Source organism: Sorex araneus, chromosome 7, assembly GCF_027595985.1.
Source record: "Sorex araneus isolate mSorAra2 chromosome 7, mSorAra2.pri, whole genome shotgun sequence".
NCBI classification, from domain to species: domain Eukaryota; kingdom Metazoa; phylum Chordata; class Mammalia; order Eulipotyphla; family Soricidae; genus Sorex; species Sorex araneus.
The window spans coordinates 4,522,550-4,544,673 of NC_073308.1; the positions used below are offsets into that span (position 1 = coordinate 4,522,550).

At 43.5% G+C, this 22,124-nt stretch overlaps 1 long non-coding RNA gene across 1 annotated transcript in view; it reads left to right on the top strand.

Moving 5' to 3' along the window:
* Positions 1 to 17,626, top strand: part of LOC129406473 (uncharacterized) — a 56,249-nt gene extending 38,623 nt beyond the window's left edge. The window contains exons 3-6 of the long non-coding RNA XR_008631015.1: positions 8,496 to 8,567; positions 9,562 to 9,636; positions 11,219 to 11,328; positions 16,313 to 17,626. This is a non-coding gene — a long non-coding RNA (uncharacterized LOC129406473). The remainder of the gene's footprint in view (positions 1 to 8,495; positions 8,568 to 9,561; positions 9,637 to 11,218; positions 11,329 to 16,312) is intronic.
* Positions 17,627 to 22,124: the final 4,498 nt, after the last annotated feature.

Genomic DNA, 22,124 nt, shown 5'->3' on the forward strand with positions numbered 1-22,124 from the left:
TAATGGCCTGTCTTTAGATGAGTGTCCACACGAGAGCTTACTCTAAGGCATTGTTATCACTTTGGGGTATGTACTGAAATCCTGGCAGCAGCTTCTCATCGTTCAAAAGCTTCTACCTTAAAGATGAAGACCACTCAGGACCTTGGAATGGTTTAGGGGTGACTGGATTCTTTGTTATAGTTGGAAAGTTGAGGAGTTGATCACATTCAGCAACTGAAAGCGTCTGTTCTCCCAAGTGCGTCTTTTCCTTCCCATCTTCATAAGGAGATATCTTCTGTTTCAACTTACAGTGCTGCTGGAGCACTGTAGGGGTCACATCTGAGCACCACCCAGATGTGGTCCAGCTGCTCCCTTTAGGCTCCCTGCTGCCCCCACACCCCCAAACAGGTTCTACCTTCACTCCTCATCTTTATTGTTGAGAGATGTCTGAGGGTCATACACACCCCTGGCTGTGATGCTCAAATTCAGTTGCGGTGCTCACTGGAAATCCTACATCAGGGCCAGGCACTTGCCCCCTGGGCTGATGTTTGCTAAAGGCCTCCATGCTTTGGGGTGGGGGGGGAGGGCGGGAGGCTCACACACACACACACACACACACACACACACACACACACACACGACCAACAGGTGTCGCTCTTCTAATCCTCGTGTATTAGAGCACCTTCTATGAGCCATGCTCACACCTGTGCTTGTCAGAGGCACCACTTCTCGGCATGGTTCTTGCGCACCCTTTCTCTTTTATATCAAAGATCAGCAAAGACCTTTGTTGCCTGAATTTTGAGGTGGATTTATATGCTTCTTGGGGTCTTGTTTTTCCTGAGACTGAACTCCACCCATGCCCACTGGCAGAGAGCCATCTGCTCAGCCACAGTGACCTAGGCAGGAAGCCACGACAGGGTCTGTGGTTTCTAGCAACAGAGGGCAGTGTCCCCAGATAAGATCTATTTTAAAAAGTCATTTAAAGTAATATTGGCTGGAGTCGGAGAGATGGTACAGTTGGGAGAGCACTTGCCTTGCATGTCACTGACCCATGTGTAATCCCCAAAACTGAATGTGCTCCCCAGAGCACCACCGGGGTTGATCCTTTAGTGCACGGCCAGGAGTCAGCCCTGAGCACAGCTGGGTGTGGCCCAGTAACCAAAAGAAAGGTTTTTGGTTACTGAAAGAGATCAGTCTTTTTTACTGTTTTTGGACTATACCCTGCAGTGCTCATGGGGTGCTGGTCCCTGAGGGGGTGCTTGAAGGGGGCCAGGTAGTGCCATGAACCTGCCCACCCCACCCCCTTGGGCAAGGCATTTACCCCAGCCCTTTTTGGTTTGTTTGAACCCTCTTTTTGTTGATTTTTAAATAGGATTCTCCAATAATGTCCAAAGGACCTAGGAACCAATTATGGTGGTGCTCACGGATCTGATTATACCAGGAGTCAAACTCAACCCCTCGCAAATGCCAGGCATCTGCTCTGCCACTTTGAGTGAACTCCCCAACTCAGTCATGCTCTCTGAGATTGATAAAAACTGTTGCTCCTTTATTTGCCGGGCTGGGGATAGAACCTCAGATTTTATTCCTGCAAGACAAGTGTTTTACCTCTGAGCCATACTTCTTAGTCCTTTTGCCACAGTTTACTCCATAAAGCATAAAGATAAGGTCATGAATATAAAAGAGGCAATGAATGAGCTAGGCGTGCGCATACATTTTGAAATGCAGAAGTCAGCCAGAGAAAGTACTGATATGCAAAGCATGTGCTCAGGTGCCCCTTCCATTTTTCGACTATGAATACTCATTTTTGTATAGACACATTTCCATTTTTCTTGGGCACATATCCAGGTATTACATTGCTGAGTCTTTGGTAACTATGGCTAACTTTTTTTAGGGAGCATCAAGCTTTTCTGCAGTGCCTCTTTTTATATTTTCACCAGCAGTGCATAAGGATTTCAATTTCTCCATCACCCTGGTTGCACTTTTGTCTGCTTTTAGCCATCTTACTGAGTATGAAGTAGTATCTGATGTGACTTGGATTTCTGTTCTGCTAATGGGAAGACATTAACTATCTTCTCAGGCTTATTATAATCATTTTAAAATCCACTTTGGGAGCTGAGCGATAGTACAGCGGGTAGGGCACTGGCCTTGCTGTGGACAATCTGTTTTTATCCCCGGTACCACAGATGGTCCTTTAGCACCTCCAGAAGAGACCCTTGAACACAGAGCCTGGAATAAGCCCGGAATCCTGCTAGATGTATCCCTGACCTCCATAAATAAATAAATAAATAAAGCTGGGATTTGTACAGAGATGATACTAAAAGCATAGCTCAGTTTGATGAATACTATCACCAATAGGGTTCTGGCCAGGACGCGGCTTTCTGTTTATTTCCATCTTTAATGTCTCCCAGGTATTTTTTTTTTAATTTTTTATTGTGGAAAGTTACAAAGTTACAAAGTTTTCAGGTTTAAATATCAGTTATACAATTCTCGAATACCCATCCCTTCACCAGTGCTCATATTCCACCACCAAGAATCCCAGTATAGCTCCACCCCGCCCCCTCACACCCCAAACCCCCCCACGCCCCTAGCCCCCCCACCCTAAGCCCCCCCCCCGCCTGTGTAACTAATAAATTTCACTTTATTTTCACTTTGATTGCATACAATATTTCAACAAAAACTCACTATTAGTGTTTGGAGAGTCTCTCCCCTAAGGAGACCTCAGGATCACAGTCAGTAGGCGGGAGGCTCTGCTTCTCGTGCCGCGGCTCTTGGTTCATCTCTGGGCGAAAGGCGCCTCTCCCAGGTATTTTTAAATTTATGTTTGGTTTTTGGGTTTTGTTCACTTGGGGACCACACCCAGCAACATGCTTTGAGGCCCCGGGATATCTTTGGCCTACTTCTCCCTCTGGGAGAAACTGGCAATGCTCTGAGAGTTTCCTGCCCACATGGGACAGCCTTGCAAGCTTCCCATGGTGTATTCATATGCAATTCATATGCAAAATCCAGTAACAAGCTGGATCTCATTCCCCTGACCCTGAAGAGCCCCCAGAGCAACAACATTAGGAGGGCCGAGTCCAGATGGATTTCTAAGATCTCAGGGAAAGGTCAAAATGAGATGTTACTGAGCCCGCTTGAGAAATCGGTGATTAATGGGATATCATGATCGTAATCATGAATGTCTCCCAGGTATTTTTAAATTTACGGGTGGTTTTTGGGTTTTGTTCGTTTGGGGACCACAGCCAGCAGCTCCCAGGGCCATTCCTGGCTCTCTGTACTCAGGAATGACTATTGGTGGGAACCATCTGGGTGTGGGGGATTCAACCCTGGGTCAGTGGATGCAAGACAAGCACCTTAACCCATGTATGCTCTCTCCAGTCCCTTTATCCTTTAAAAAATTCTGTTTTGAATCCCTGTGAATTACAAAGTTACAAAGATATTTATGATTGAGATGCAGGCATACATTGTTCTAACACCAATCTCTTCACTAGTGTCCACTACTCTCCACCCGTCTCCCCTGCTCCCCCTTACCCCCTCTGCCCCTGTAGAAGGCACTTTATCCAGCCATCTCATTGTCCTACTGTTCCCCTCACAAACTTTTCTCCCACCTCTGCCCCAGTGGCAAGTTCCTACTGAAGACCAGTTCAGCTCATTGTTTCCATTGCCATTGGACATTTGAGGTTCCCCTACAAAGTTTGAGATAGATGGTTCTGAGTCCTTTCCTCTCCCTCTGACTGATTTCACTCAACACGATGCTCTTCAGATCCATCCACATTGCAGCAAATTGCATGACTGTATCTCCTATATGGCTGGGCAATATTCTATTGTGAATCTATACCATAGCTTCTTTATCCAGTCATCTATTCGTGGGTATTTGGACTGTTGTCATATTTTGGCGGTTGTATATAGTGCTGCAATGAACCTAGGAGTGCAGACGTCTTTTATGCATTGTGCTTTTGGGCCCTTAGGATATATTCACAAGAGTGGAATTTCTGGGTCATCACTGTATCACTGTCATCCCGTTGTTCGTCGATTTAGTCGAGCGGGCACCAGTAACGTCTCTATTTCTCTCAGCCCTGAGATTTTAGCAGTCTCTTCTTACTCGTCTTTCCCAATGATTGGAGGCTCTTTCAGGGTCAGGGGAATGAGACCTAGCTTTACTGTTTTGGGCATATTGAATACGCCACGTGTAGCTTACGAGGTTCTGCCCGAATGGGCGGGATACTCTCAGTAGCTTGCTGGGCTTTCTGCAAGGTATGTATTACTGTCATCCCGTTGATCAACGATTGCTTGAGCGGGCCCAGTAATGGCTCCTTCATCCTAGTCCTGAGATTTTAGCAGCCTCTCTTTACTTGTCCTTCCCAACGGTGCCTCATTAGAGGCTAGTCAGGGTCAGGAGAATGAGACCCATCATTCTTATTCTATTTGGCATGTGAATACGTCATGGGGAGCTTGCCAAGCTTTCCCGTGTGGGCAGTAAACTCTCGGTAACTTGCCAGGTTTTCCAAGAGGGATAACTAGGGTATCAGATGTTGTGTGATTGCATCCGCACGCTTCTGGGAGCTTGGTTTTATATTCTCTGGATGTTGGCTGTTGAAGGGATTACATGGTATGTGTGTGTCTGTGGGAGCTGGGGTGGGAGGTTTCTGGGTGTGACTGCCTAGCTATGGGAAAATGGAGAATCTGGGTAGAAGAGGCCCAGTCCCAATCTGAGCAGCCTTGGAGATCTAGGCCCCAGGTCCCACACACCTGGGTTCCTTTGCCAGTCATATGGAAGTTTAATTCTTAGTGTTTTGAGGAATGTCCATATTGTCTTCCCAGAAAGGCTGGGTCAGTTAGCATTCTCACAGCAGTGAATGAGGAGCCCTGTTCCCCCAAATCCTCGTAAACACTAGTTATTGTTGTTCTCTTTGATGAGTACCAGTCTCTGTGGCATGAGATGATCTCCAACTGTTGCTCTGATCTTCATTTCTCTGATGATTAGTGATATAGAACATTTTTTCCATATGCATTTTGGTCATTTGTATTTATTTTGGGCTGGGAGTTGGGCCATATTTGGCGATATTCAGGGCTTACTCCCAGCTCTGCACTTAGTTATCACTCTTGATGCTGCCAAGAAAAAGAGATTAAGGGCATCCAGATAGGAAGGGAAGAAATCAAACTCTCACTATTTGCAGACGACATGATACTATATCTAGAGAAGCCTAAAACCTCTACTAAGAAACTCTTAGAAACAATAGACTTATACAGTAAAGTTGCAGGCTACAAAATCAATACCCAAAAATCCATGGCCTTCATATATGCAAACAATGAGGCAGAGGAAAGGGACATGAAAAAAGCAATCCCATTCACAATCGTGCCCCAGAAAATCAAGTACCTCGGAATCAGCTTAACCAAGGAAGTAAAAGACCTTTACAAAGAAAACTACATAACGCTACTCCATGAAATCAAAGAGGACATGAGGAAATGGAAACATATACCCTGCTCGTGGATAGGGAGAATCAATGTTGTCAAAATGGCAATACTCCCTAAAGCATTATACAGATTCAATGCGATCCCTATAAATATACCCATGACACTCTTCAAAGAAATGGATCAAGCAATCCTAAAATTCATATGGAACAACAGACGTCCAAGGATAGCTAAAACAATTCTTGGGAAAAAGACGATGGGAGGTATCACCCTCCCCAACCTCAATCTTTACTACAAAGCAGTAACAATTAAAACAGCATGGTACTGGAACAAAGGCAGAGCCGTAGACCAATGGAACAGGGTGGAATACCCTTACACGCAACCCCAAATGTATGATCATCTAATCTTTGATAAGGGAGCAAGAAATGTGAAGTGGAGCAAGGAAAGCCTCTTTAACAAATGGTGCTGGCACAACTGGACAACCACATGCAAAAAAATGGGTTTAGACCTTGACCTGACACCATGCACAAAAGTCAGATCAAAATGGATTAAAGACCTCAACATTAGACCAGAAACCATAAGGTACATTGAAGACAAGGTCGGCGAAACCCTCCACGATATTGAAGATAAAGGTATCTTCAAAGGTGACACGGAACTAAGCAACCTAGTAAAAACAGAGATCAACAAATGGGACTACATTAAACTAAAAAGTTTACCAAGAACTTAAATGGCCAAAAGTTAGGTATGTGGGAGTCACACCCACAGACCACATCCGGCTCAGCTTTATAAGCTCATTTATTGGCCTTATTTCAGATGCCCATAAATCTCAAAAGAGATCAAAAGACACAGTAAGGGCCTATAGTGCAGAGGTAGGCAGGAACCCATGCCACACTCAAGGCTGCTCCCCACACGCTCTGGCCGAGTTCACGCATGAGTGAAGTCCTATATGACCTAGGTAATGCAGAACTTTGTGACCTTGGACTCTAGATTCAATGGGACCAGGAGAGGAGATCTTCTGCTCACTTTCTCCAGTCTCCGGTGACCCAGGGGTCATGCCATAAGCCACCTCCTGCTGGCGCCAGATAATCTCATCATCAGCCACTGTCCAGATGACATGGCTGCTTCTCCCAAAAGGGAGCATAACATGAGTTCCCCATAACCATGCCAATGGACTCCGCACCAGGCTGTTTCACATAGTGCACCCCAGAGGGGTGTGGGTGAGAGCCCTTCCCACCCCAAGGGACCCAGCTCTGGCAGCCAAAAACCTCCACAACCCAACAGCCGCCATACTCAAGGCCGTGCCCCATGCACTCAGGCTGTGCCTCACCTATGAGCAAACATATTCCTGGATTGTGCAGCGGCAAAAGTGGCCTCGCAACACATCGTACAACACTTCCTACCCATTCTCCATAATTACCACACCACATTTGATGGAGTTCAGATAGTAGGCAATAAATCATAGGGGGAAATGTATATATTTATATATGCATATATACATATTTTCAGAGATGTACACCAAAGTTCATGCCACACAAACTTCAACAACATGTTAGTGATATCCTCCAGAATGCCTTAATGGTTCCTGCCAAAATAGAACAATCTTCACGCTGTTTCCTATATGAATACTTTTTTGTAAGCATGTTCAGCAGTTCTTCATAACAACACAAAATATATTACTTCGGTTGTGTTTTGTGACAGGGCTTGGGGCTTGGGATGGAAACATCCGAAATTTGGTGGACAGAAGGTATAATGGTGGTGGGATTGGTGTTTGAATGTTGAGTGTAATCAAACATTGTGAACTAACTTATAAAATTAAAAATTTTTTAAACGTAATGTGGAGTTTATGCCCAATTTAATCAGCTTAACCAATGGCTGAATAAATAGCCGTGCTCCTATGTAGTGGGATTGCTTAGAGCACATAGACTAGAGACTAGAGACCAGCGTGGGACAATGAACTTTGTATGACCTGCACTGGGGGCTTGGGAGAGTCCTGTGCAGAGGGCCTCTTGAAAGAGGGGCCTTGAAGGTAAAATCTACCAGCAAGATAAGCAGGAAACATCCTGCACGTACATACTCCTCGTGCTCTAAGTAACCTTGGGAATAATCTGACTTGGTATTTTTTAATGAGAGTATCCTGAGACAAACACAAAATATGTCTGTTTGGTGTATAACTCATGAGAACATCTTTTGACTTGGCTACGTGCCTGGGCAAATGTATGTTAAGAATATAAAAACTGCTTGCTTGAGAATAAACCTTGCCTACAGCCTCGATAGCTGCTGGTCAATGCTTCATCTCTGAGTCGGTGGTCTTCATGCCGGAGCTGGACTCCGGCACTTCTACATTATAAAACTTTTTTAAAAAGAAAAAGAAATAATATTTGCTGCAGAGCAAGGACTTCCTGCAGACATCATCACTCCTCGGGTTTTCTTTCTTATTTGGTGATGGGGTGATGGGAAGACACAACCAGTGGTTCTCAGGGCTTGCTCCTGACTCTGTGCTCAGAGATCACTCCTAGGATGTTCTGGGGCCTATATAAGATTCCAGGAATGAAACATACAAGTCAACTGCATGAAAGGCAAGTGCCCCACTTGCTGTACTATGCTGTACTATTTGGCCCCTATCACAGAGTTTTCAACATGGAAAAATTTGTTAGCATATTTTTTTTGCTGTACATTTGTTTTGTTTCCCCCCTTCCGCCCACCCCCACCCCCACCCCCGTTTGCCCTTCACTTTATCATCTTGAGACGTGGCTGTTTCCCAAAGGGAGAATGCTTAGTGCTGGAGAAATAGCATAGCAGGTAGGGTGGTTGCCTGGCATACAGCTGACCCGGATTCAATTCCCAGTACCCCATATGGTCCCCCAAGCACCACCAGGAGTAATTCCTGAGTGTATGAGCCAGAAGTAACCCCCTGTGGATCACTGGTGTGACCCAAAAACAAACCAACAAAAAAGGGGGAGAATGCTTTATGGATTCTAAGTGTGATTATAGATAATCACAGAAAATAAAGTTTTTCACCTTCAAGTTCCATGCCAGTAATATAAATATAAGCTTTAATGCTAGCTACTGATTATGCAGATAATTTTCATTTTATTGTACTTTTTTAGAATTCTCAGTCATAATCCTCGAACAACTATGGAAGATTCATATCTTTTTCAATTGCCAGCATTAAAATATCTGTAAGTATTGTAATAGTTTGTAGCTCATATGATTTTTGGTATAACTTGTGGTCTTTATTTTTCTCCATTTTTGTCAAAGATTAAGTGTCTTGCATTGAATTTAAAAGTTATCATTTCAATTTTAACACTGGATTGTTGAAATGAGATTTCTTGTCAAAGGAAAAGATTAAAAAAGAATGTACACGGGTAACAGCCAACAGAGCAAAAGAGCAATGTTGAGTACATATAGATAAGAACATACAGATGCATGTAGAAGTATTATTTATTCCAGAAAGTAACAAGTAATAATGTAAACATTATTTTAAAAAAGAAAGTAAAGAAAAGAGGACCGGATAGGTCAGTGGTTGGAACCCATGCACTGCGTGCTAGAGGCCTGGATTCAATCTCTGGCACCATATGTGTTCCCTGGAGTCCTACTCAGAGCAACCCACAAGTACAGCACCCAACATATCTCCCAAGTACTGCCAGATGTGGCCAAAATCCAAGGCCACCCCCAGCTCACATGAAAAAGAAACATTAAAAGAAGTAGATGCAATTTAGAATGAGAAGTCTAAATTGACAAGAGAAGGGAGGTAGGAAGGGAGGGAGGGAGCAAGGGAAGGAGGGAACAAGGGAAGGAAGGAAGGAAGGAAGGAAGGAAGGAAGGAAGGAAGGAAGGAAGGAAGGAAGGAAGGAAGGAAGGAAGGAAGGAAGGAAGGAAGGAAGGAAGGAAGGAAGGAAGGAAGGAAGGAAGGAAGGAAGGAAGGAAGGAAGGAAGGAAGGAAGGAAGGAAGGAAGGAAGGAAAGAAATTTATTTAGTCTACCAAATTGTAATTAATTTGGTGACAAAGAAATCTCTTATCAGTAAGAGCTCTCTGGAATTATGGTCTAGAGTAAACCATTGACCTGACTTTACAGCAAGGCCAGAATCAAAGTTATGCCTCTTTAATCTCATCTATGTAACTCTAGAGCTTCTGTATTTGGATTCACATCATGCTTGTGCTTTCTCCCTCAGAGACATGGGAGCAACACAAGTGTCACTTGGACCAGTCCAAAACATCCTCATGATGACTCTTGAATTGGAAAAACTGTAAGTTGATTTTTCTGACATTTATTTTCACTTCGTTTTTTAAGGCTTTTTATTTTTGTTTCTCTCTCTCTCATTTTTAATGTAAGAGTACTGCTGTTTATTCAGCCATTAAGCTAATACAACATGGCATGAACTCCACATTACTATTTTTTATTCAGAATGTTAATTTAATTTATTTTTTAATTTTTTTGAATCACCGTGAAATACAGTCACAAAGCTTTCCTTGTTGAGTGTCAGTCATACAATGATAGGATACCCAACCCTCCACCAGTGCACATCTTCCACCACCAGTGTTCCCAGGATCCACCTTCTCATCCCACCAGACAATCTTCCCCATACTCTCTTTTGTAATGCTTGTTATAAATAGTATAAGATGTCATACGGCCACAAGAGCGGCTGTGTGCTCCTGGAATTCTAAAAGTTTAGACAATTAGGGTGTGGAGAAACCTCTGCAGAGAACTTCTCAGTTAAGAGATTATTTTGTGTGTCTCTGGATCGTGGCCCTTGTTTTCATCTTTTCCAGAGAAATAACTATTGGCATATGCCCTGCAGAGTATGCCCGCTTGGCCGTAGGGTGCCTCACGACCAGCCCTAATTGCAGCTTTTGATCTCTTTTGAGATTTATGGGTCTCTGAAATATGGCCAGTAAATGAGCTTGTATAACTGAGCAAGACGTGCTTTGTGGGTGTGGTTCCAACATACCAAATTTTTGGCTGTTTAGTTTCTTGGTAAACTTGCCCTAAGTTGTTGGAGTTCAGCCACAGGTACATCAGCAATTTCGGGTTATCAGGAAGCCAGAAGGCTCCATCTGGCTGCTGCTGCACTCGCCTCACAGGTATAGATTGACATTCTGGTGGCACCATACCCCTTCTTGTTTATTTTTCTTAAGCTATGTTTAATTGAGATGTAATTTTATTTTTAAAAAATATATTTTTTAAAAAATTCTTTTATTGAATCACCATGTGGAAAGTTACAAAGCTTTCAGATATAAGTCTCAGTTATCCAATGCTCAAACACCCATCCCTTCACCAGCGCACTAAAAAATATTTTTAAAATGAGATAGTCAAGAATCATTTTTGGTGTCTCATGGATGCTGCGATCAAACCCAGGTCGACCGTGTTCAAAGCAAATGCCAGACCTGCGATACTATAATATTACTCTAGTCCCTGTTTTTTCAAAGTCTGGAAAAGTGATTTCAGATTTCCCCAGGTGATAACTGGAATTTTTATCATTATGTGGGAGCTGGAGAGATAGAATAGTGATTACGTATTTGCCTTGCATGTGGCTAATACGTAATCGTTCTTGAGCCAAGAGCCGAGAGCAACCCCTGAGCACCACCAGATATGACTAAAGAACAAAACTCAATTTTCTGAGAGCTGAAGTGATAGAAGAGGAGTTCAGGTACAAGCTTTGCATGTACCACCTCCCAGTTGGGTTCCCACCACCACCGAGTTCGAGCAGCACCTCATTCCTGGTTCTCAGGAACATTTTGAATAGCTGCACAATGGCTTTGGCTGCCTCTTCTACCTATTTAAAGTAACCCCTTTACTCTGCACTTAATTCTCTGTGTTTCCATTCCTAGGATATTACCTAGGCATCTCACCTGCTGCCTCTGCCAATTTAAGAATAAAATAGACTCTGTCTGCAAAGTAGTCAAACTACATTGTGAATGTACCAGCAGCACACACTGCGGTGAGTCTGAATTGCCTGCTAATAGCTTTTTAATTTATGTTTCATTTTAATTTTAATCACTGATGGTCCATTTTAAACTGATTATGCAGTTGCATTATTTTTATTAGAGTTCAACTCCCTATATTTTTAAGAACTATTTCCCTTGGTAAAAGTCAGAATCTCAGTTACATCATTACCTTAGCAGTCTATGCATGACCTGAGACATCAGAGGAACAGAAGAAAAGGATGGAAGAAGGGAAGGGAGCTAACGATAATGGTCACAAATGAGGGCCACACTCTGGGCAAGGTACTGGTCCTCCAGATGAGAGCTCAGCCACAGAATGCAGATCTCAAGTTCCCTTTTCTTCATAGGACAGGTGTAGGTATTTTATTGCATGTGTTTTTGTAATTTTATAGGCAAGTACAAGTCATACTGTCTTATGAAAGTTTTGCTTAGAGCCTGAGAATTTCTGGTTTTCTAAGCAGAGGTTGCCACTCAATCCTTCTAATGATGGATGGGCTCGTGGATTCTTAGACCATCCTCACCTCTGGGCCTACTTTGAATTTTAACCCTTCCATCTACAAAGCACTCAGGTGCTCTTCAGTATCTTTCCACATAGTAAGTTTACTGACCTTAGCTTGATAACTTCCAAAATGTGCTTTCAGGGGCCCAGGAAAGTAGATCAATAGGTTGTACCACATGCTTTTCATGTGGGAGGTGGGGGTTCAACCCCCCACAAAACAGTTTCCCAAGCACTGCTGGGAGTATCCCTTGGGCACCGCTGAGTGTGGCACATTCACGAGTGCCCACGCACTCACGCGAGCACACACACACATACACACACACCCCACCCATAAAAGTGTTTTCACGCTGGAATATTATGAATCAGATTCGCTATCAGCAATTGGGCACATCAAATCACTTTGCTTCTTACACAAAGATAGTGTTATTTTCAAAATAAACTTTTCGCAATCTACCACTCTCTTCTCAGACTCTCTTCTGCATTCTGTGGCTGAGCTCTCATCTGGAGGACCAGCACCTTGCCTAGAGTGTGGCCCTCATTTGTGACCATTATCGTTAGCTCCCTTCCCTTCTTCCATCCTTTTCTTCTGTTCCTCTGATGTCTCAGGTCATGCATAGACTGCTAAGGTAATGATGTAACTGAGATTCTGACTTTTACCAAGGGAAATAGTTCTTAGAAATATAGGGAGTTGAACTCTACCACTCTCTTCTCAGAGGTGGGCATAAGAAATATTTACGAATCACCTTTCATAAGATGAACATCAAACCTGGGGATTTGTTGGGGGTGGCAGGGAGAAGAGGGAGAAGAGTCAGACTGGAGGTGCTGTAAGGACCATGGTGTCTCGGCACTTCAGCGGTGGTCCAGGGGAAGTTTACTTTGTACGTGGAAACCAATAGCATTGATTCTATTAAAACCATGTTACTCCAACTGCAATAATGTTTTAGAGAATAACTAAACCAAATAATAAAAATTCAGAATAAAATACTAATAACATTTTTTTAGGTGAGGAAAAGCAAAACTAAAAGTGTTAAATGTGCCTAATGCCTAGGTCTTGTGATCACAGTCTTGGATTCTCTGCAAGTCCATGCTTCTTCCTCACTTCCCTTAACTCCCCCTCTAAACTTCACTCCACCAAAAGCACTTTGAATTCTTCAGTAAAGGCTGGTTGGAGAGATAGTCTAGTAGCTATGACACTTGCCTTCCATACAGCAGACCTGGATTTGATCCCTAGCATTCCAGACGATCCTAATTACTAGCAGCAGTGATCCCTTAGCACAGAGAGAGAAGTAACCCCTGAACATTTCTGGATTTGGCCCCACTGTCCCCCCAAGAGAAACCCAACTGCACAATGTTATACTTGACCTTGACGCAGTCAGAAACTTTGTATGGTTCCCTAAGTAGAGATGAAAATAGTAGGAAGTAGGTGAAGTTAAAATACACATCTAATAAGAGTTGTTTTCCCCCAATTTGGGGAGCTCAAATATTATTTCAGGAGCCAGAGAGATAGTACAGTGGGTAGGGGACTTGCCTTGCACACAGAAGACCTGGGTTCCATTGCCGGCATCCTATACAGTTTCCCAAGCACCACCAGAAGTGATTTCCTGAGCACGGAACCTGGAGTAACCCCTGAGCATTACCAAGTGTCACCCCCAAACAAAACAAAACAAATCATTTTCTAGATTTTCTCAACATTGCACATTGACATATACTCTGGCAAATCCATTAACATATCCTTAGACATCTTCCCAGATTCAACAATATGAGACTAAGGGCTAGTAAGCAAAGGAATTAGTGGATAGTGGAGGAAGGGTGCATTCAGATAAGGACCTGATTTCTGGAGGAATTTCTTTGTTGGCTGTGATGGTAATAAGAATATTAGCACACGAAAGAGGTAAAGAGAAAGAGCCCTCTCTCCTCATGTGGGCAGGACAGGATAAAGGTATGGGAGTATAACAAGTCATAGTTGAGGGTCTAGAGAGATGATATAATGGAGAAGGTGCTTGCATTTTTCTTTTTATGCTTTTTTGGGTCACACTTTGGCGATGCACATGGGTTACTCCTGGCTCTGGCTGTGTTCAGGGAACAATATGGGATGCTGGGAATCGAACCCGGATTGGCTACATGCAAGGCAAACAACCTATCTACTGTGCTATTGCTCCAGCCCCAGGGTGCTTCCTTTCATGCAGTCAACCTGAGTTTCATTCCAGATTCCCATGTGGTCCCCCAGGCACCACCCAGAATAATTTCTGAGAGCAGCACTGTAGCACTGTAGCACTGTTGTCCGTTGTTCATCGATTTGCTCGAGCGGGCACCAGTAATGTCTCCATTGTGAGCCTTGTTGTTATTGTTTTAGGCATACCAAATAGCCACGGGGAGCTTGCCAGGCTCTGCCATGTGGGTGGGATACTTTGGTAGCTTGTCAGGCTCTCCGAGAGGAATGGAGGAATCGAACCCGGGTCAGCCAGGTGGAAGACAAATGCCCTACCTGCTGTTCTTATCGCTCCAGCCTGGTGGCCATAATTAGCAAAAAAAGATTTGTTGATTAGTTTTTAATTTGCTTTTGGGAGAAACACGCATTAATGCTCAGAGATTACTCCTGGCTCTGCACTCAGGAATTACTTCTGCTGGTGTTCAGGGAACATGTGGGATTCCAGGGATCAAATCTGGGTTGGACACATGCAAGGTGAATGCTCTACCTTCTGTACTCTCTCTCTAGCCCGGCATTTATCTACTTTCATAAGGTGGTTCTAGATTACTTAAAAAGTATGCTATCAACAATTATGCAAACAAGTATAAGTAATAGACACATGTAAAATTTAATTAAAGTAAAAATTTAGCCATTATAAAAATGTTTTCTCTTGGGCTGGAGATAGTAAAGCGGGTAAGGTGATTGCCTTGCATGTAACTAACCCGGATTCAATCCCCAGCATCTCAAATGGCCCCCCAAACACTATCATGAGTGATTTCAGAGTGCAAAACCAGAAGTAACCCCTAGGCATTGCTAGGTAGCCCCCCAAAAAAAAACCTCAATTATTTTTCAAGTGTAGTTTATATTTGGATGAATTCTGAGCACCAAGTATAAACTTTATCATGTATCTTTTTACCTATTTGAGTAGTACACCTTGTTATGATCAAGAGCAGGATAGCTTTATTAAACTTTTGTTAGACATGTGATAATTGTGAGCCATAAGAAAACTAACTAAAAAATGATTATTTTTGTAGTCCATTAAACCATTCAAAGTTCTTGAGCTTAGCTACTCTAGCTCGGTGTTGAATTATCTAATAACTCCATTATTATATCTGTAAACTTTATTAAATGGTTTCTCTGATAAACCTGAAGAAGATCCAAATACGTGTGATTTGTTTGAAATACCAGGAACTAATCTCATTGCTCTCCCTGTGACACATTATATAAAGTTTTCAAATGTTAATAGTGATTAATGGTATTAATATTTCTTCAATTAGCTTATAAGTTATAAGATAGATTCTAACATGGACTTTAGGGTTAAATTGTGTTACTAAAAGAGTTAAAACTGTCAGCATAAAGAATAAATTATTAAATTAGTTCAATGTTTAACTCTATATAAACCAATAAGCATTGAGAGCAGGTAGACATTAAAAAAGGTATTTCTTAACAAAAAATGTAGACTTTAAAACAGAATTTGGAACTTGCTCAGTTTTAATCTTCAATTTTATCTATCTAAAACTCCTCCTTAATCATAAAGGAAGGTCATTTATCTCTAAGATGCATGTTATTTAAGTCATCTGTTCTTCAATTCTGTGTGCTGTGGCTGAATCACAGACCCAAAGTTAGTTAGTTTTTAATGATCTGAAATACTTTCAGATTCACAGTATACAGTTGGAAACAGATCATGTTGAATTCAAGAATTCTGAGAGCAGAACCAAGAACAACCCCTAAGCATGGCTGGGAATGGCCAAAAAATAAAACAGAAGTCAGTTGATCTGTAAAGAGTCTAACTGAACAGCAAATATTTGTCATGAATACTGGGTACTTGGTCCTTGGGGACCAGTGGAATAATCATATTATTATTGTTTGAGTGTTTGCTTGTTTGGGGGCATACTCAGAGGTAGTCAAAGTTTACTTCTGACTTTGTGTTCAGGAATCAGTCCTGGTAAGGCTAGAGGGACAGTATGGGTGCTGGGGAACAGACTCAGGTTGGCTGCGTACAAGATAAATACTTTATCTGCTCTTCTGTCACTCTGCCCCCCAGTGGGATAATCCTAAATACATGCACTAAACTTCATGCCCTATTTATTCTGAATAAATAGTGATGATCACTTTGTTTCTCCTTCTGTTCTTGCCAATCACAGGTGTAAACTTAAGGCTTCCCTGTGCCCCCCTCCCCCAATATCGCTCTTGTTTCCTGATTACTAATTTACTTGTCTGGAATTTATGTCTGTGCTCCCAAAATTATCCCCAGTTACCTTTCTTGATCAAAAGCAAGCTCTTTTTTTGATAGAGGAGGAAGAGTCCATAAGTACCACGAAAAGGGAGTTCATGAAGGTTTTACAGACTCGAAAGAAGAATACCAGCACCGAGCTGACCATTGAACCGGAGGAGGCCTCAGCATAGAGAAACAGCCTGTCCGTTCTCATGAATGAGCAGCTAGACTTAGGGAACATTGCCTGAGAGAGAAGGCTCAGGAGGCGGCCCCAAGAGAACCAAAAGAGCTTCCCTTGGCGGAACACCCAGGAAATGGGTGGAAAACTCCTTGAAAGAGGAGTCCTCCTCCATCCAGGAGCACGGGGCGGTGGTGTCCACCACCTGGAGCAGTTCTCCATGGGCAGCCAGCCCGTCTGCTGCCACTTCAAAAATCCCAGCCGAGGCGAAAAACAAACCCAAAGACTCGAAAAACACGCTCCTCGGTTTGGAAGACGCAGACGCTCGAGTTCGGAACATGAAGTTTCCCAGCCCCGTGTCACACACTGGAAAAAATTACCGTTTTCATAAATCTTACTCTCGGCTTTGCCCAGAATGCCCAGAGCCAGAGTGAGTACAGAGACGAAGGAATCAGCACCCGAGAGGCCGGTGCGAGTCGCCAAGCGGCCTCCTTTCGCTGCGGTGAGAACCTCATCAAGTCCCCGCCAAGAGAGGAGTCTCTGTCTTGGAGAGATCAGGACGAACCTTGGCTCCAGTCCTTTCAACCTTCACACTCACCTGCAGGAAAGAAGACCGCAGAAAGCACGCATGCTGCAAATGGGGCGAACACCAGAGGCATCGCGCTGCCAGAGAAAACCGTCGGTAGCAAAGGCACCGCCCATGAGAAGGACGCCGGGATGCCCGGCAACCTCGTGCCGGCTGTCAAGCAGTCCAGCGAGACGCAGTGGGAATGTCACAACGTGGCCACCGACATCGTCTCTGCCACACAGAAACCACACCCCGGAGACCAACTGGACATGCAACTCATCCAGCAGCTGTGGTCCCTCATCCCCAACAGTGACGTGAGGAAGCTCATTGCTCACGGGATCCGGACTCTGAAATGGACCGCTCTGAGCCCCAGGTGAGGCTGGCGTGTGCCAAGCTCCTCTCCGGAACCGGCCTCCTGATGAAGCGTCTCAGTGAGCAGCAGGAAGTAAAGGTTCCCGAGGCAGAATGGGATACAGACCAGTGGAAGACTGAGAACTACATCAGTGAGAGAAGGAAGACCAGGGTGAGCAGAACAGCCAGAGGCAAGTGAAGTGAGAATAGATCTTTCTTTCTTTCTTTCTTTCTTTCTTTCTTTCTTTCTTTCTTTCTTTCTTTCTTTCTTTCTTTCTTTCTTTCTTTCTTTCTTTCTTTCTTTCTTTCTTCCTTCCTTCCTTCCTTCCTTCCTTCCTTCCTTCCTTCCTTCCTTCCTTCCTTTCTTTCTTTCTTTCTTTCTTTCTTTCTTTCTTTCTTTCTTTCTTTCTTTCTTTCTTTCTTTCTCTCTTTCTCTCTTTTTCTCTCTCTCTTTCTTTCTTTCTTTCTCTCTTTCTTTCTCTCTCTTTCTTTCTTTCTCTCTCTCTCTTTCTTTCTTTCTTTCTTTCTTTCTTTCTTTCTTTCTTTCTTTCTTTCTTTCTCTCTTTCTCTCTTTTTTCTCTCTCTCTCTTTCTTTCTCTCTTTCTTTCTCTCTTTCTTTCTCTTTCTTTCTTTCTTTCTCTCTCTCTTTCTTTCTTTCTTTCTTTCTTTCTTTCTTTCTTTCTTTCTTTCTTTCTTTCTTTCTTTCTTTCTTTCTTTCTTTCTTTCTTTCTTTCTTTCTTTCTTTCTTTCTGTGTAAAACTAAAGCTCGTCGTGGAGCGAGTGCACTTGCACCCTCCGGGCGGCTCTGTCTCACTGCCCACGTTCGGTGCCCTGGAACCACAGTGTGTAGACTGGATTGGGACAGCCAGTGGTCAAGGAAAGGCGAAGGAACAACGAAGACCATGCTGGTTCCTGATTAGTTACCGTTTATTCAATCTTTAATCTTCCATCTCCCGCACTCCTAGCTCCGGCCTCTCTCTGGATCTACCGCCACCTCCTTCTCTAGTCTCTCCTCCCTTGTCCCTCTCTGGGAACCCCTTTTACTCAACCCCGCACTTCCAAAGGGTGCAATACATTGAAGTCACCAAAGGCACCAAAAGATCTTACAGGAAGAACATTGAGGCAACATTATTCTCTTGTAAATGCAGGCCATTAATCTAGCCCCCCCCCCCCCAAAGAAGATACAAAACCAAAATGGAAGGCTTCCTTGGGCTGAAAGCACTCCGATTTACATCCCAAAGACATCCCAAAGACTGGGCTAGGCTGCCACAGGAAATCTACATGTCAATTACAAACTGGACAGCACCTGAAATTTACATCCCAAAGACTAGGCTGGGCCAGAGCCTGGAATCTACAATGTCAAGTCAGGCCTGGCTAGCACCTAAGATCTGCATGTCAAAGACCAGCTAGGCTTCTTGTGAAAAAAGGGAAACTGCCTCTGAAATTATCTCCAGAAGGCAGCTTTTCAGGAAAAATATTCCAACACTTTCTTTCTTTCTTTCTTTCTTTCTTTCTTTCTTTCTTTCTTTCTTTCTTTCTTTCTTTCTTTCTTTCTTTCTTTCTTTCTTTCTTTCTTTCTTAAATTTTTTATTGAATCACCATGTGGAAAGTTACAAAGTTCTCAGGTTTATGTCTCAGTTATACAATACTCAAACACCCATCCCTTCACCCGTGCCCATATTCTACCACCAAAAACCCCAGTATACCTCCCACCCCCCCGCCCCCCGCCCCCATCTCTGCCTGCTTAGTTGATAAATTTCACTTCATTTTCACTTTACCTTGATTACATTCCATATTTCAACACAACCATTCAGTATTGTTGGAGTTTTCACCCAAGAAAGACAGCCCTACTGCCAATGCAGCATTTGATAATTAGTTTTCCATTGCTGAGACTGGACAGATGTGGGGTCCCCCCTGCAGGCATCATCCTGTCCCGCAGGGAGGACCCTTCGTGGGGCTAAGGAGGGGACGTAACCGAATGAACAGACGCAGAGCCAGAAGGAGGAGGAGGAGAGAGAGAGAGAGTGTATTCACAGCAGTTACAATACTTATACCTCTTGGTGGGGGGGGGGGCGGTATGCATGCTTGGACCCCCATAGGAACAATAGTAAAATGCAGATCAGGCATGGGCGTTGGGCAGATCAGGCATGGGCGTTGGCTAGTGAGAGAGGAATGGCGAACTAATAAGATCGGTAAGGTCAGCAGTGGTGACCTTGTTACAGGAATCCCAAGTAAGCCTCCACTTGACTAGAGGATAAGAGCCGGGCTTGTAAAATGGCTCCCTATAGAGAGATATGAAGTCCCATTGTTTCAAGTACATAGAATTTTTCCCCCCTCCTTCCTGCGCCACCAAGTTTGTGCCTGCTTAATGAATAGTCCTCATATTATGGCTGACACCACGCCACCCGACGAGAAAAAAGGATATTTCCAGTTCTCAGCCGGCGTGGGGCTATGGCTTAGTTTAGTCTAGAGACATGGTTGCAAGAAGTTTCTGGAACCGGAAGTAGTCTAGTTAGGCTCTGGATTCTGGTTGATCAGCAGCATCGCAGCCACACAAAAGTGTGGCCACCCGGGTCGAGTCTCGGCGGAGCATGCACTGGTATGGGCCTGAGACTTCCCAAGCATCCCGCTGTTCCAAGTATATAGTTGTTTTTTTTTTCCCCCTCCCATTCCCGCGCCTCTAAGTTTGTGCCTGCTTAATAGACTTCATAATATGGTGGACACCACACCGCGTTTCTCCCAGAAAAGGGAAAAGAATCGAGAAAGAAGGATATTTCCTCACCTCGGCCGGTATGGGGCTTTGGCTTAGTTCACAGTCTAAAGAAATAGCTGCTACTTTGATTACCTTCAATACTTCAACAACAAACTCAGTACTATTGATTGGAGTTTCCCCCTACAGTAAGACCTGCTAAAAAGGAACCTTTTCACGTTGCTGACAATCAAGAGATATTAGGTCACGTGGCTGCAACAGCAGCCTCGAGGTTTTGGATTTCTATATGAAGTCCAGGGAAAATTCTTTTGGTAATTGCATCACTGCAATCTTTTACTTCCCTTTTGTGGTGCTCACATGATGGAGGAGGCTGGAGAGAAGAACCATGCCCCGCTGGAGGCGCATGGGCCAGTAGCTCCGATCACACAATTTGGAGGCATTTTGGGAGCGCTGCTCGTGTCCAAAGTAGTTCAGTTGCCTCCGGGGTCGAGCTCCTGCGGTGGCAGAAAGGAACGTACCTACATGGCCCTGTGCTTAAATATCGGCACAGGGCGGATCTGGAAATCCTGCCCCCTCGGCTTTCCCGGGCTTCCCGTGGGTACCTGCATACTCTAAAAACCGGCAGTTGCCTCGCTGCGTTCAATAAGAAAGAGTTGAGAGAGAAAAGACCGTACCCCGCTGGAGGCACATGGGCCAGTAGCTCCAATCACACAGTTTGGAGGCATTTTGGGGGCGCTGCTTGTGTCCAAAGTAGTTCAGTTGCCTCCGGGGTCAAGCTCGTGCGGCGGCAGACTCTTTCTTTCTTTCTTTCTTTCTTTCTTTCTTTCTTTCTTTCTTTCTTTCTTTCTTTCTTTCTTTCTTTCTTTCTTTCTTTCTTTCTTTCTTTCTTTCTTTCTTTCTTCATTCCTTTCTCTTTCTTTCTTTCCTTTTTTCTTTCTTCCTTTCTCTTTCTTTCCTTCTTTCTTTCTTTTTTTTTTAAAAAAATAATAACCACTTTATTATGCTTGATTTTAGATATCAAAATTACTAGAGGACAAATACACAAACAATACAAATGTATCAGTATACAAGGCAATTTGAATGGAATTACAAAACTACCTGTATTAACAATGGTGTAATGGATGACTAAAACAGTATAATTAAAGTCATAAACAATCTATGCAAATATACTTTGCTACGCACTATAATTTTAACCAAATAATCTTCTAAAGCTATTTTGAACCAGAGAGATAGCTCAACGAGCTAGAGTGAATTCTTTGTATGTAGGAGGCCCAGGTTCTATCTCCAGCCCCAAGGACCCCCCACCCAAAACAGTACCTATAGTGAGTCCAAGTGCAAAGCAGAGAGTAGCCTTTAAATGACATCGGGATTGATGTCTTACCACTCCCATGATCTCAGTTGAAACAATGATAATTGATATTTATCAAGAAACCATGATATTTCATTCAATAATTAAAGTGATTTTCATGCTCCCTCTCTTTTTGAGATAACTCCTCATGAGAAAACTGCAGAACAAACAGGTTGAATTCTCAGGATCACCAGAAGATTTCATATGTAAAACTAAATGCTCTCTTTTGAGGAAAGTCTTGAAATTGTTACCAGAAAGTCAGAAGGACATTTTAAAACCAAGGTCTGGGCTACAGAGATAGCTCAAGGAGATTGGGTGTCATGTTTAATGTCCCTAGTTACAGTCAGGTACCACATGGTTTGTTGAGCATCATTGGGAAAGACTCAATGGCTCTTAGCACCCAGCCATGCAGCATTGAGTTGTCCAGGTGGGCACCAAATTGTTAGAACCATACTGCTTACTAAGTATCCCTGTGAGTTCACCTAGGTTCTGAACATTGCAGGGAAGCCTCTGAACCCTCCAGAAGGTAAGGCCTGTTTGTTTGAAACAAAATGATTGAAATTCAGGATATATAAATTCAGGGAGAAATTTAAAAGGTGCCCCAAGTCAGATGTTTATGTTTTTATTGGTTTTGGTGTTTTGTTGCAGTTTTGGTCTTTGGGTCCCACCCAGCTATGCTCAGGGCTTACTCCTGGCTTTGCGCTGACCTTCCTTCTTTCTTTCTTCCTTTCTCTC